Source organism: Lepisosteus oculatus, unplaced genomic scaffold, assembly GCF_040954835.1.
Source record: "Lepisosteus oculatus isolate fLepOcu1 unplaced genomic scaffold, fLepOcu1.hap2 HAP2_SCAFFOLD_213, whole genome shotgun sequence".
NCBI lineage: Eukaryota > Metazoa > Chordata > Actinopteri > Semionotiformes > Lepisosteidae > Lepisosteus > Lepisosteus oculatus.
The window spans coordinates 1-13,393 of NW_027167753.1; the positions used below are offsets into that span (position 1 = coordinate 1).

At 42.0% G+C, this 13,393-nt stretch overlaps 2 non-coding genes across 2 annotated transcripts; both read left to right on the top strand.

The window, feature by feature from the left end:
• Nucleotides 1–4,207: 4,207 nt before the first annotated feature.
• Nucleotides 4,208–4,289, top strand: trnas-gcu (transfer RNA serine (anticodon GCU)). The gene has a single exon. It is a non-coding gene; the product is annotated as a tRNA-Ser (tRNA).
• A 2,434-nt stretch (nucleotides 4,290–6,723) lies between these two features.
• trnas-cga (transfer RNA serine (anticodon CGA)) lies at nucleotides 6,724–6,805 on the top strand. The gene has a single exon. It is a non-coding gene; the product is annotated as a tRNA-Ser (tRNA).
• Nucleotides 6,806–13,393: the final 6,588 nt, after the last annotated feature.

Genomic DNA, 13,393 nt, shown 5'->3' on the forward strand with positions numbered 1-13,393 from the left:
GTTTTCTTTTGATAGGGAACAGCTCCCAGACAGGGATGCACTTAGCTAAGCCTGGCTATCATGATCAATGGTCATCCATTGGCGCCTATCTGTCTAGGGAGTGCTGAATGGACATCTGGACTGCATTCTTAAGTGTCAAGAGTAAGTGACTTATATCTCACCTTGACCAACCAATCAGGGACTGGCAGGGCGTGGTAATACCACGTGGGTCTCCAATGCCCGCCAAACTCTCAACCAATCAGCACACATCTGTGTCTTGGTCAAAAAGGGAGCGCAAGCTCAGATCGGGGCTCTCCTTGGCCATTTTCGCGCATCCTCAGAGACAATCACGTGACAACTGCTGTTGTCTGCATAGGGACTTGGACTTTGTTCTAAGCGCGAGGCCAAGCATCCCGTACGTACTCAGAATTCTACTAACGTGAATGCTCCGTTTGATCAACGGCAGCCTACAGTTGGACCCTCGTCGACAACCTGAATAGCTTATTCAGAAGCAGCGCTGGACCGGGAACGAACCAGTTTCTTCCCAGGCAAAAGAGTGACTTGTGAGGACTCGCGGTCACACTCTGTGCATAGAGACTTTCTACTAGCCAGCCGGACTGCTGGTGGATCCCCTCGGAGCAACGACTGCCCTGCGCGCCGCAGTCAGATTCCTCCGCCCGTCCTACTCCGAGCTGCACCTTGACTGGTTGGCTGGTAGCCAGAGGACGCCGACACAACGCCCATTGGACAACCGCTGGAACAGAGGCTGCAACAGAGCTTGTCAGCTGGTTTGGTGTTCGTGCCGGGAAATTCCAAATCCATACACAGTGGATAAGTTAACCCCATGTTCTACATTGCGTCTCGAGAATTCAATTGTACCTCAACACAAGTTGTTATCAATTTAATTCATGAGTAATGTATTTACTTCCGAGTTTAGAGTAATAATGGGTAATAACACTGATTAGCGATTTGGTAACCGAACGATATATATTGACATATATTCTCTGTTGTGTATCTCTTTGTGTTTGCATCTCTTCGAGATTATATATCTTGTATATTGATAACCCTCACAGTAAGGTCTGCCGCTCGTATCCAGGCAGACTAGTATATGTTTGGTGCACAATTTATATTAATAAATGTATCTCGTGTATTGAACCCGTGTGTGTGCGTTGTTAGTTGTTCTGGCGATTGATTTTCTAAAAGCCCCAACGAACAACCTCGTGATTACTGCTACAATTAATAAGTGTCTCAGTAAACCCATCAAACCACTACATTTAATGGCGTCCCTGGGTGGGCGAGTTTAGAATGAAATGAGACTCAATCGCACAGAATAACTGATGTTGCTGTGAGTTCAAGTTCAGCACAGCACCGTGGCTTTTATACGCGAATACCGGGTGTGCTGATAACTGCGTAAAGAAATCCCCCTGTTTTCTAGCGTTTAGTGTAACGTGTGCTGATTGGAAATCCATCTGCTCGGGTGTTTAGATTCCATACTGTATTTTGGTAAAAGGAAAAAAAGTAATACTCTTAAAGTTTCTCTGACGTAATGACAATGGCTGCTAAAATGTCTGAAGTGGAGTCGCTTATAAGTACTATTTCTAGCGACGACAATCCTGGTTACTGGAGTGGTATCGAAAAGTTGAACTTTGATGATATTGAGAAGCTGCAAGTAGATTTAGTAGCTAAGGTAGCGAACCAGCTTAACACAGGAGGGTCTGTGAACGCAGTTCAGGTCCTATCTAGTTTCGCCTTAAATCTAGCTAAACAGCTGGAACTGTCTTTGTCCGAGCTGACAAAGTTTCAAACGCTTCAGGGAAAGCTAGAAAGATATAAGGCGGAGCAAGTTGAGTTGTTGGATATAATCAGAGAAAAGAGAGTGAAAAGTGAGGAAAGTGAAGACAGACTCAGGGAAGTTTTAGGTAAATTAGATGACCTGTCTGCTAGAGAAACTGCGGCTGAGGTAGCTAGGAGAGACCTAGAAGCGAGCTTGAAAGAAAAAGAAAAAGAAATTGAGAGTTTAAATGAGCTCAGCCAGGAAAGGCAAAAGGAGTTAGATGCTGCCGTACTGGAAGCAAAACAGGCTAGATCCCACTTACATGCCAGCCCACCTAGCAGCCCGGAGCGCTCACCCAGGAGATTTCTCCCGGCCAGGGTCTGTGGTCGGATCGGCATGGGGGAGATCGCCGAGTCCTGCGCGAGACGCAAGGGCGATTCAATTCAGGCATAGACCCCCTGCTCCTGATCACGGCCGTCTCCCTGCCCACGGAGAAACTGTAAAAATTAACCTCCACTCCCTGAGGCAGTTAGCCAAAGATGTAGAAAGGTTTGACCCGACAGTGTCAGGGAATAATGTGGAGACCTACATTGATGAGCTGAGATATACTTTGCAGTTTATGCCCGAAGCGTCCGAACAGGAAAAGGCTATGTTAGTAAGGAAAACTACCAGCCGAGCGGTCCACGAGTGGATGTCTAGACAAGGACCTGAGGTCTGTAATAGCTTTGAGGAGCTGTGTCAGGCAATGATCGGAGAATTTTCGGCTTTTATAGATCCCATATCTGCCGTGGCCACAGCGCACCATATTAAGCACGAAAAAGCTGAAGCCCCTCGCGACTATTACCCCTATTATATAATATTTTACTATTATATAACTTGTAAAATATTACCCCCGGTCCATTCTCTTCCAAAAGTGAGAAACACCTGTTTTCTACATTTTGTCTGTTTTAAAACCATATCTCTTTAAACCAAACCAAGAGTTTGTCTTTTGCACTGATATTCTGATTCATTTCAATTTCAAAGAAAAAAAAAAACATTATCTTCCAAAGCATCATAAAATTGTCCATTCTTCCAGACTCTACTTCTCTCTTGTAGTAGTACAGCAGACCTTTCCAGGTGAGCAGATCACAGAGTCCGAAATATGCTTCCTCCATCAAGCAAAGTACCTGAACATGACTCGGTCTTCATAAAAGCGCCCCTGTAATAAAGAAATTAAATCCAAAATCAAGAGGGCAGTTGCCTACTGAAGTTCAAGAAGTCATCAATTTTAACCTAGCAACACATTAAAGGCTGCATCTATACAAGTACGATTCTAGAAATGCTCACCAGATTACGTTTTAAGAAAGAACTGCGCCTCAGGTTCCGCCGAGATCTTAACTCGGATGGCAGGATTCAGAGTCCGGAGTGCGGACTGATGGCGCACGGAGGGTCCACATACTGTGGATCCCTCAGTTTTCTTCCGCGTGTTTAAACCGCCAGCGTGTGGCTCTCCTGTCCCCGTGACCTCATTGCTCTGCTCTCGCCTCTGTGCAGCCGAGCCCGACTCATGGTAAAGTGGAAAAAAATATGCCCTCAACGTGGGATTTACTCTGGATCGAGGATAGATGTCACCTTTTTATCGTTGAACAGGATGTATGTGATGTGGCGACTAGGTTCAATTTTGTATCCTTTTAAAAGATTAAGGACTGGGGTGAGCGGGATTTATCACCCTTTCAGCTAAGAACCCGACGTGAGCACCGTTTAAGCTGCATAGACTCGGTCGTTTAACTCTTCTCCATTAGCAGGGTTAAGGTTAAAGAAAAAAAACATTGCTGACTTCTTTTTTTTTTGCCAGCCGCGAGCGCTGATTAGCGAGGTTTGTATTTCATGTTTTGCAAGTTGCATCCATTTTAAGAAAAACAAGTCGTTCAAGACAGGAAATGAATACTTGCATTTAATTAAGTCTAGGCGTATGCGGTTGTCCATAATGACCAGTTCTGTTCGAGAACACAGCACAAAAAAAGGCACCGCTGGGATTCGGACCCAGGATTTCTTGTTTACTAGACAGGCGCTTTAACCAACTAAGCCACGGCGCCCCGGGAGTACTGTTTTTTTGCAGCCACTTGGACACACCACTCAGACACATCTGCATTCGGTGTGTGCTCCGCCTGCTCGCTGAGCAAGTTGCCACCTTTACATACAATAGCAACATCGACACCAAGAGAAAGGATGACAAATGGCTTTTATCTGGAACTTTTCATGTCCAAGGAGCTCAATGTGCTTTCTGTGTACAACAGGGCCACTGAACTCCACACTGGCCACTGAACCACAGCAGTGGCTTGCTGGCTTGACATCTCCCAAGGAAAATGTTGAAATCGCATGTGGAACAGGAAAAGGACCCTCGAGTACGAGGGAAAAAAAAGAAAAAGATCATCTGGAGCGTGCCAACCCGTGTCTGGACAGCCCAGTTTCATTGACGAGGTGGCCGAGTGGTTAAGGCAATGGACTGCTAATCCATTGTGCTCTGCACGCATGGGTTCGAATCCCATCCTCGGCGCTCTCTATGTCTGACACGTGTGCCTGTTAGATGTTGGCCCTCCTTCTGTTTGCTCCAGTACTAGAGCTGTACATTTTCTAGCGGTGGCTGAACATGGTATAGTAGGCTAACGTCGGTATCGAGCAGTGGCAGTAACAGTATTTACGTGCCGCTGCTGCCAAGTGGCTCTGGGTTGAGACCGCATTTTCACTTACTTGCAGCACAAACGGAGAAAGCGATTTTTGACAGTCTCTCGAGAGACTGCGCTAGGTGTTTAGGGATAGACTTTGTCAGTTCCCCCTGGGATGATGGCCTCTCAAATAGTTTGTGATTCCTCTAGACGTTTATACAGTAGAAGCCTGCTTCGTGGCTTAAATCCAAGCTAAGGAAACGAGTTAGAGGTCTGATGCAGAACTGCACTGTATGTGTGAGGAAAGCTGCCCCCTTCTGTTCCATGTCGACCGAACAGAGGACTGTAAAGGATACGACCAAGAAACTTTAGGATGCTGGTTGGAATCCAGCTCCAAAGAAGCCCCTTTGGGTGTTATGTCATGAAAAAGTAAGAACAGAGAATCTCCCTTTGATCAAAAGCGCAACAGAACTGTTTTCCGTGGAGCAGGTTTCAGACCCGTAGACCTGTTTTATTTGTATGGCGTTCGTAAGCGCGCAAATCAAAGGCAATTCCTGCGTCTAACACGAATGTAAATGCTTTTGAAAGTGCAGTGTGGTGCAGCTTGTAAAATCCTTGTCCACATTTGTGGTTTGTTGATGTTTTTTTTCTGTCTGCCAAAGTTGCATTTTGACATCCGGACGGTGAGACTTTATCATTTGAACGTGAAGCCAGCCTTAAACCCTCTGAGGCGTGTCTGTCTGCCGGCATGTATCTTGTGAAAGGTATTTTTTTTTTAACGGAGAGCGACTTTAAAAAGGTTTCCGCAGACACCTCGCACTCCGGAGGAGGAATGCGGCGGCGGCGAGCTCACTGTAGTTGTGGCCGAGTAGTTAAGGCGATGGACTTGAAATCCATTGAGGACTCCCCGCTCAGGTTCGAATCCTGCTGACTACGGCGTCTGCTGCACGTCGCCTTGTGCCTGTGTGGCAAAGGCGAAGTGCCGCTTCTCCTTTCCTGGTACTATAAAAATGCTACATCGCTTGGTCCTGCTTCCATGGAAAGCAGTTCTTCAGGTAATTCTACTCTCTTACCAAAGCTGTTAGGTTCCTTTCCGTGGTGAGATGGGTTGTCATGCAACGCTTCCACATAGTGCCGACAGACAAGTGTGTTGCGGGAGAAGAGAAAAGTGTTAGAAGATTTAAGAGTTTCTTAGGTGGAGCCAAAATCAAGTGTCACAAATGCAAGTGGGAAGATTTCCAATGTTTAATATGGTCAAAATAAGCGGAAGTTATCTGCTGGTCCGGCACAGTTTGCCATGCTTTTGTCATATACTGTAAAGTGGTGTCGAACTGGGTGTCGAACTGGAGCCGCACCATTTGCATATGTGAGGCTCCAGTTATACATCGAGTGTCACATTAAATGACAAAAATGAAGAGAGTTGTAGCAGCTGGAGAGGTTTTCTTACAACTCTTGAGCTGACACAGTTTTGGAAAATGTTTCCTTCACGCTGCACTGTACAACATAGGCAGCCAAGAGTCTCCAAAACAAAACAGAATGGACAGATAGGAGAAAATTCCCACTCGTCCTGAAGTTCCCAAAATCCAGCACTGAGCGTAAACAAAGTGTCTAAGTAGGGTGGTAATGCTAACCCTAACCCTAGCTGGAGTTTGAGCAATCCAGCACTGAGCGCAAAAAGATGAGTCAAAGTTACGTCTAATCGGATTAGTTTCCTTAGAGCTGGTTCAGAGTTTGCTCAAGAGTTTACCTTTCACAGATGCGCAAAGAAGAATGTTGGGGGTGCACGCTTCAAGGCGCCTTACAGCTGTAGGGAGTGATTCGAGACGATTTGTGGCGTGTGCTCGTTCCCATGTACCGTACGCCCCGGGGTGCAGTGCTAGAATGACGTACAATACCACTTGGGCACGTAACGGCGTTATGTGCAGGGTTTTCGTTTGTTCGTTTTGTTTTGCTCTGCTTTGCTTTGTTTTGCTTTCCATCGCGTTGGTAAGAGCGTAAATAAAAATGCGATTCCTGTGTCTACCACTAATGTAAGAGCTATTTCAAGTGCGACGTGGTGCGGCTTTTCAAATGCTTGTGGGCATTTCTCTGTTGTTGATTCTTTTTTTGTGTGTAACAAAGTGGCATTTTCATGTCCGGACGGGGAGACTTTATCATTCCGACATGAAGCCACCCTTAAACCCTCTGAGGCGTGTCTGTCTGCCGGCACGTATTTTGTCAAAGGTATTATTTTTTTTTAACGGAGAGCGACTTTGAAAAGGTTTCCGCAGCCACGTCGCACTCCGTGTTAGATTAAAGGAGGAATGCGGCGATGGTGAACTCGCTGTAGTCGTGGCCGAGTGGTTAAGGCGATGGACTCGAAATCCGTTGGGGACTCCCCATGCAGGTTCAAATCTTGCCGACTACGGCGTCTGCCGCACGTCTCCTTGTGCCTGCGCGGCAAAGGTGAAGTGCCGCTTCTCCTTCCCTGGTACTATAAAAACACTAAATAGCTTGGCCCCGCTGCCATGGAAATGAGTTCTTCAGATAACCACACATCTTGCGTTCGCACCTCTGGTGTTCTACTTATGCCTTTGAAAACCTAATGAATAAAACTGAAAGAACCGACACAATATGTAGGTGCTCGTAAAGCATGCATTAAAGAACTGTTAACAGCAAGGGTTTCAGTGGGTTAACTGAGGAGAAGGCGTGATCGCTAATTGTTGACTTTTTATTTGGTGTTAGAAACACTCTTACTGTGCATGACGTGCAACAAATTTAGCCACAGAAATTGCATCACGCTTTCATGTATGCTATTGCAGACACCAACGTTGCCTAGATAGAAAACCGAAATAGCCGTGGGTTTGCTTGCTGGTCTGAAGGATCTCTCTTCGAATCTCTATCATTTGTCAATGGAAGTAAAAGGTGCTGCAATCTGATACGTTCAGAATCAAACCCGCAGCTGTTGTTCGACTTTATTTCTTGACTAATTACAACTGAGTGTCGCATGAGCAGTTACGTAAACTTGTCTGATATATTTGAACACAAATGCCGTTCTTCAATTAAAACTAACAGTACATTGTCAGGGACATTCAGTTCTATACAAACAAGAGACAGACAAGAGAACATTTAGTATATAATAGACAGAAAGAGGTTCGAATCCTGCCGACTACGTTGTCCACCTCCTGTCGTTGTGTTTCGGCGCAAGCAAAGAAGCGCGCCTGTTCGGTGTTCCTGGTGGTTTTAAAATGCCAAATTGCTTGTACCCGCTCCCTTGCAAATAAGTTCTTCAGCGTCCGCGAATGGCATTTTACAGCTGGAAGCAGATGTCGACGCTTTTTGCACAGAGCACCAAAAAAGCGTCTTTTTTGAAGGCCCGGGTTCTGAGCGTTGGTGGTTCAGTGGTAGAATTCTCGCCTGCCACGCGGGAGGCTCGGCTTTGATTCCCGGCCAATGCAGTGGCTTTTGCAGCGAGCTGCTCCATCACTTGCATCCCCTTGCAACTCGCAACTGAAAACCCACTGAAGCTAAGCAGGTGTGAGCCAGGTCAGTACCCGGATGAGGGTGAGCTACAGGGAAAAACAAAGCTTCCAGCTGGAAGCGGTGTTAATGGTGCCGGCGGTGGGGCGCTCACCCTGAGGTCTGTGCGGGTCCCAATGCCCCAGCATAGTGACGGAGACACTGTGTTGTAAAAGGGCGCTGTCTTTTGGATGAGATGTAAAACCGAGGTCACAGCGCTCTGTGGTCATTAAAAATGACCACCAAAACCTTTGACAAAAGCTCTTGGTAATTGATCGTCTTCAATAATGCTTCTCCTTTAGGTACATTTTAAATCAGCTGAAAAATTCTGTGAAATGGGGGGCACTTCAGGCCAGTGTAGGATTTGGGTTACAAGAACCATGAAACTGCATGAGAAAGCCCGTACACTGAATTACATGGCTTTCTATTCAAAGGAGGGCAAAAGAAATTCCCTGAGTTCGATTTTTTGCAGCACAGAGAGAGCCACTGTTGTGAGGCCGGTTAGCTCAGTTGGTTAGAGCATGGTGCTAATAACGCCAAAGTCACGGGTTCGTGCCCCTTACTGGCCAGGTCCTTTTCTCCTCTCTTACCAAAGCTGTTAGGTTCCTTTCCGTGGTGAGAGGGGTTGTCATGCAACGCTGCCACATAGGGCCGACAGACAATTAAATGACAAAAATGAAGAGAGTTAAAGCAGCTGGAGAGGTTCTCTTACAACTTTTGAGCTGACACAGTTTTGGAAAATAATTCCTTCACGCTGCAGTGTACCATATAGGCAGCCAAGAGTCTCCAAAACAAAACAGAATTGACAGTCATATAATGTCCATTAACCCCGGTTTTAAACGCAGCATCATGTCTGCCATCATAAGAATATGAGTCCAATATTTTAGAATATAGTCAGAATGACTTCTAACCTTAGCTGTGGTGTCTTTAATCCCTATTGCTCAATGCATGGTGTACGTACTGCATACATGTGTCTTGAGAATGAGGAATGGGCCCCTGAGACAGTCATTTGCCTGTTTCACAAATGATCGTATTTTACTAGAGATTCTGTTTGGGATTCAGATGTGCATTCGGACAGCAATCCCTTTCAAGAAATGATATGTTCTGGATGAGGTCAAAGGTGCTAGAACACTGTATTTAGGATGTGTTTGCAGTGATTGTGTGTCTCCTGCTTCAACGCAGTGATATATAGATGTGCTCCTGTAATTTATTGGTACATGCCCAGGGCAGTAAGTAGTCTGAGGATTTATTTCCAGACGGCATAGAGCAGTGAAGCACTTCTACTTAAATTATTACATTATACACAATTTGAGTTCATTTTAAAAAGTAAAAGGTAATGAAAGGAATGCATTTTCATAAGAAAGATAATACCGATATGCATGTGATAATCTTCCTTATATCATGTAGTGCGTCATTTGGACACTTTGTGGGCTTGAAATACAAAGAAAATCATGTTCTATGGTACAAGATAAATACAAAACTTAATCATTTATTTTAATTAGATTTGTTTATAAAGCATAAGCAATCATTTATTACATTAATATATGTGAAAATGACATTTTAGCACCATAATATTACATACAGGTCTCTAGCTTCAACACAGTGATATATATATATATGCTCAGTGATTTATTGGTACATGCCCAGGGCAATAATCAGAATTAGTATTTATTTCCATACGGGCTACAGGTAATGTTGTGAAATACTTCAACACACTGGATCGCAGATTTAGACCCCCTGCACTCTTACTCCTTAAAAACCAAAGAAATGAAGATATGTAGCAATCACATTGTAACAGGGGTGACAGTGACTTAATGCTTATACTACTGGACTTCTGGTACCTTTAGGGTACGGTGTTCCCTGAAGGGCTCTCAAACCCCGCATTTCAGATGCCTAGCTGTATTGCTGATGTGTTGCACCTCAGAATCACTTTTAAACCTTACCTCTGGTATCTTTAATCCCTATTGCTCAACGCATGGTGAAAGTATTGCATAAATGTGTCTGAAAATGAGCAATGGGCACCTGAGAGACTCATTTGCCTGTTTCACAAATGATCATATTTGACTAGAGATTCTGTTTGGGATTCAGTTGTGCATTCTGACAGCAATCTCTTTCAAAAAATGATTTTACCTTATCGCGGCTTTGCCCTTCTTGCCTTTTTGGACAATATCTCCATCTTGTGGTCGTTGTTGGTAATGTCTAGACAATATCTCCATCTTGTGGTCGTTGTTGGTAATGTTTTCTTATGCCCTTTTTTTATTTCAATTCTCTATTAGTTGATTCTAGAATCTCTACAATAGAGTTGAAAACATCAGTTTTATAGCAGACAATATGACATTATTTATAGTCCAATTAGAAATGTATTACCCTGTTTTTAACATAATAACAAATTAAAACTAAGTTTGGAACACCAGGGAACATAAAAAATGATTTTTAGGAAAACCATGAGGTTCTCTGTGTCCGATGCCTGCAAGGGGAGAAAGCTAGAATCCTTTGATTTTTCCAAATTTGAAAATAAACATCATATAACAACAGCTTTCATTCCTAGGAGTGAAAAACAACCATTTTTGAAGACATATTAGTTTCTAAAACACTACAATAAAGTTAAAAACATCCATTTTATATTACATTATTTTTTGTGAAATAATTAAATTGGCTTATTTCTCTCGCATTAAATTGGCTACAAATGCAAGACTTCAACCAGATATTCTTGTAAAATGTATAATGTTGCATTGCAGTTAGTTAATGTAGTTAGTCCATAGTCAGCAATCTAAACTTTATTGTTAAGCTTTAATGATTGATGTTGTACCAGTAACCTTTAGAAATACTATAGTACTTCACAAATGCTTTGTGTGTTTGGAAACCTTTTGAGTAAAAGCCTTATAAAAATAGGTTTAGTTTTTACAGGACATCACAAAGAAATAGGATGGTATAATTCTTATAATTGCTTAGTGATTGTATTTGGAAGATTATGCACTAAACAGACTTCAGGAATGCCAGTGGATCATTGTGCTATTTGGAATTATTCCAAAAATCAAGTGACCTCTTTGCTGTAGTATTTTTAGTATTATTTATTTAGTATTAATAAAGAATAGATTTATTAAAGTCGTGCGATGTGCAAGCGGGATATGTAAAATAATTTAAAATAAAGTTTTTTATTATTGTTATAGAGAAACATGATCAGATTTTCCCTGGTTCAGAAAAAAAACGATTAAAATCTGTAATCTTTCCACTTGTATGTCATCAGACATTAACGAGTACAACCCCCCTCTCTGCCGGAGTGCTGGCTGTGACGAATTAAACCAATTTCACAGGTGTTTTCAAAGTAGGAAGTACAGTGTTAACTAGTAGATGGCCTCCTCAATGAAATCGCTTCAACATGCTAATGCGTTGGTGTAACAGTCCGGGCGTGGCAAGCTTCCAATGTCAACTCGACTCGATTGGAAGACAATGAACGTATTTTAGCCCTAAATGAATTAATAGCAAACATGGTTTACATAAAAGACATTTTTCCAAGAAAGTTTATAATAATACAATCTATAGTTGAAATCTGAGCCTAAATATAAAGAAAAAAGCATTTTCAGAGAGCAATCACGCTGTGTTTATGTAGAAAAAGCGATTAGGTTTATGAGCAATCTAATTACCTATTCGCTTAAAACGCTATATAAAATAAAGTTTATTTAAAGATGAATGATAAGTGTCGCAGTTTTAATAATTTTCGTAGTAGGGCTTGGACAGATTCCAAGTGCATTTTTGCAATTTACGTTGCATTGTCCAATGTGATGTTGTAATACAGTTTAGAATACAGTAAGTCTAAACTGTATCAGCTTTATTTATGGGTTGCAATTTAGAAAAAGTCAAAAACCGCACTCAAAATCCAATTTAGAGCTTTCTGGCAAGAGGAGACACCCAAATTATAATGTAACATGCCACTGTTTGTGCATGAACAAAGTTATACTGCAATTTTCCTTAGATACGCGATTAAAAAAAATAATTTTTTTGAATCCCCGGCCAAACACATTCCATAAGAATAAGCGCTTTTATACAGTATATCGCCTTTAAACACGCGTTTACGATTTAAATCAAAACTCGATTCAAATCAATATAAATGTTTATTTTGTAACGCATAGGTGACTATTCATTGTTATTAAAAAGACGTAAATTCGATCATGTTGTGATATTTAGAAATATAAATTTGTTTTGATGCGAGTGAGATTTTATTTAATCTCTGACCAAGGGAAATGTTTCATTTTTTCAAAGAAATGTTTGTTAAAAATTAAAGTCATAGTTCCATGAGATTCAACCACAGACCATGTGCCATAGGAGTCAGGAACCTAACCCACAGCACCACCAGCGCAGTCACATGCTGAGGGCTGAAAAAGCACTACAGAAACATTATCGACTATAAAATAATGTAATTAGGCACAGAAGAAGTTTACAGCACAGTACAATAATAAATGCTGACCATGACTTTAGAAGCATAAATTACCTTACACTCAATTTAAACACAAGCTGTCTTTAGCCCTCTAAGCTGGTTCATACAGAAATGTAGAGAACCAGGCTCAGAACACACAGCTTCATTAGCGAATACATATGCAGAACAACTAGAGAAGATGTTTTACAGAGGATGGATTTTTAGAAACATCCCATCAGTGACATCACTGAAGTCAACTCCTAGGTAACTGTCGTGTGGATAGTTTCACAAGAATCAGACAAAGGTTTAAGCATCGCTTATTTTAGATAAAACTGCAAAAAAACAACAACAACCCATAATGTACTTCTTTGCGGCTCTGTTTGCCCAAATCATATATTCACAACGTGAAATTAGAAAATAGTATTACGTAACCAAAAACCGCAATATGGAAACAGAACCTGTGTAATTGTTGACAGATGATGTACTCGTAACATTTTTACAAGACGAACTACAACATTTAAAAAATGACTTGTATGTACTTGATATCTCTAATCAATCCACTGCACTGCATTAAAACAAAACAAAAACTAAAACGCCCTGGGCATACCGTTTCGCGCTTCTTATCAGTTGCTCAAAAGCAATTTGACCGTATGAAATGCATAATATAAACCTAGAAACATATACGTGAGGAGTATTTACGTAGTATCGGTGTCAAGACATACCTCTCAAATACTGTAAATCAAGTTAAAAATATCTCAAGACCGATTCTGGTCATAATGAAACCATGTTTCGTGTATGTTTTCTTTAAAGTACCGAGACCAGCCATATACTGTATGTTTATGTTCCAAAATTAATATCGTTTATGGCCTTCACACGCGTTGCATTACGCTCCTATTCTTTTTATGCTCAGGCACTAAGATTTCCCTTCAGTGGTAAAATTCCATATAAATATTCAATACTTAAACGGGCACAGTTAAGACATTAAATATACATATACATATACATATACAAACTGTATACAGTACAGTTTGCATACGGTAATATGTTTATGTTCCTAAATCAATCTCTTTTATGAGCATGTGA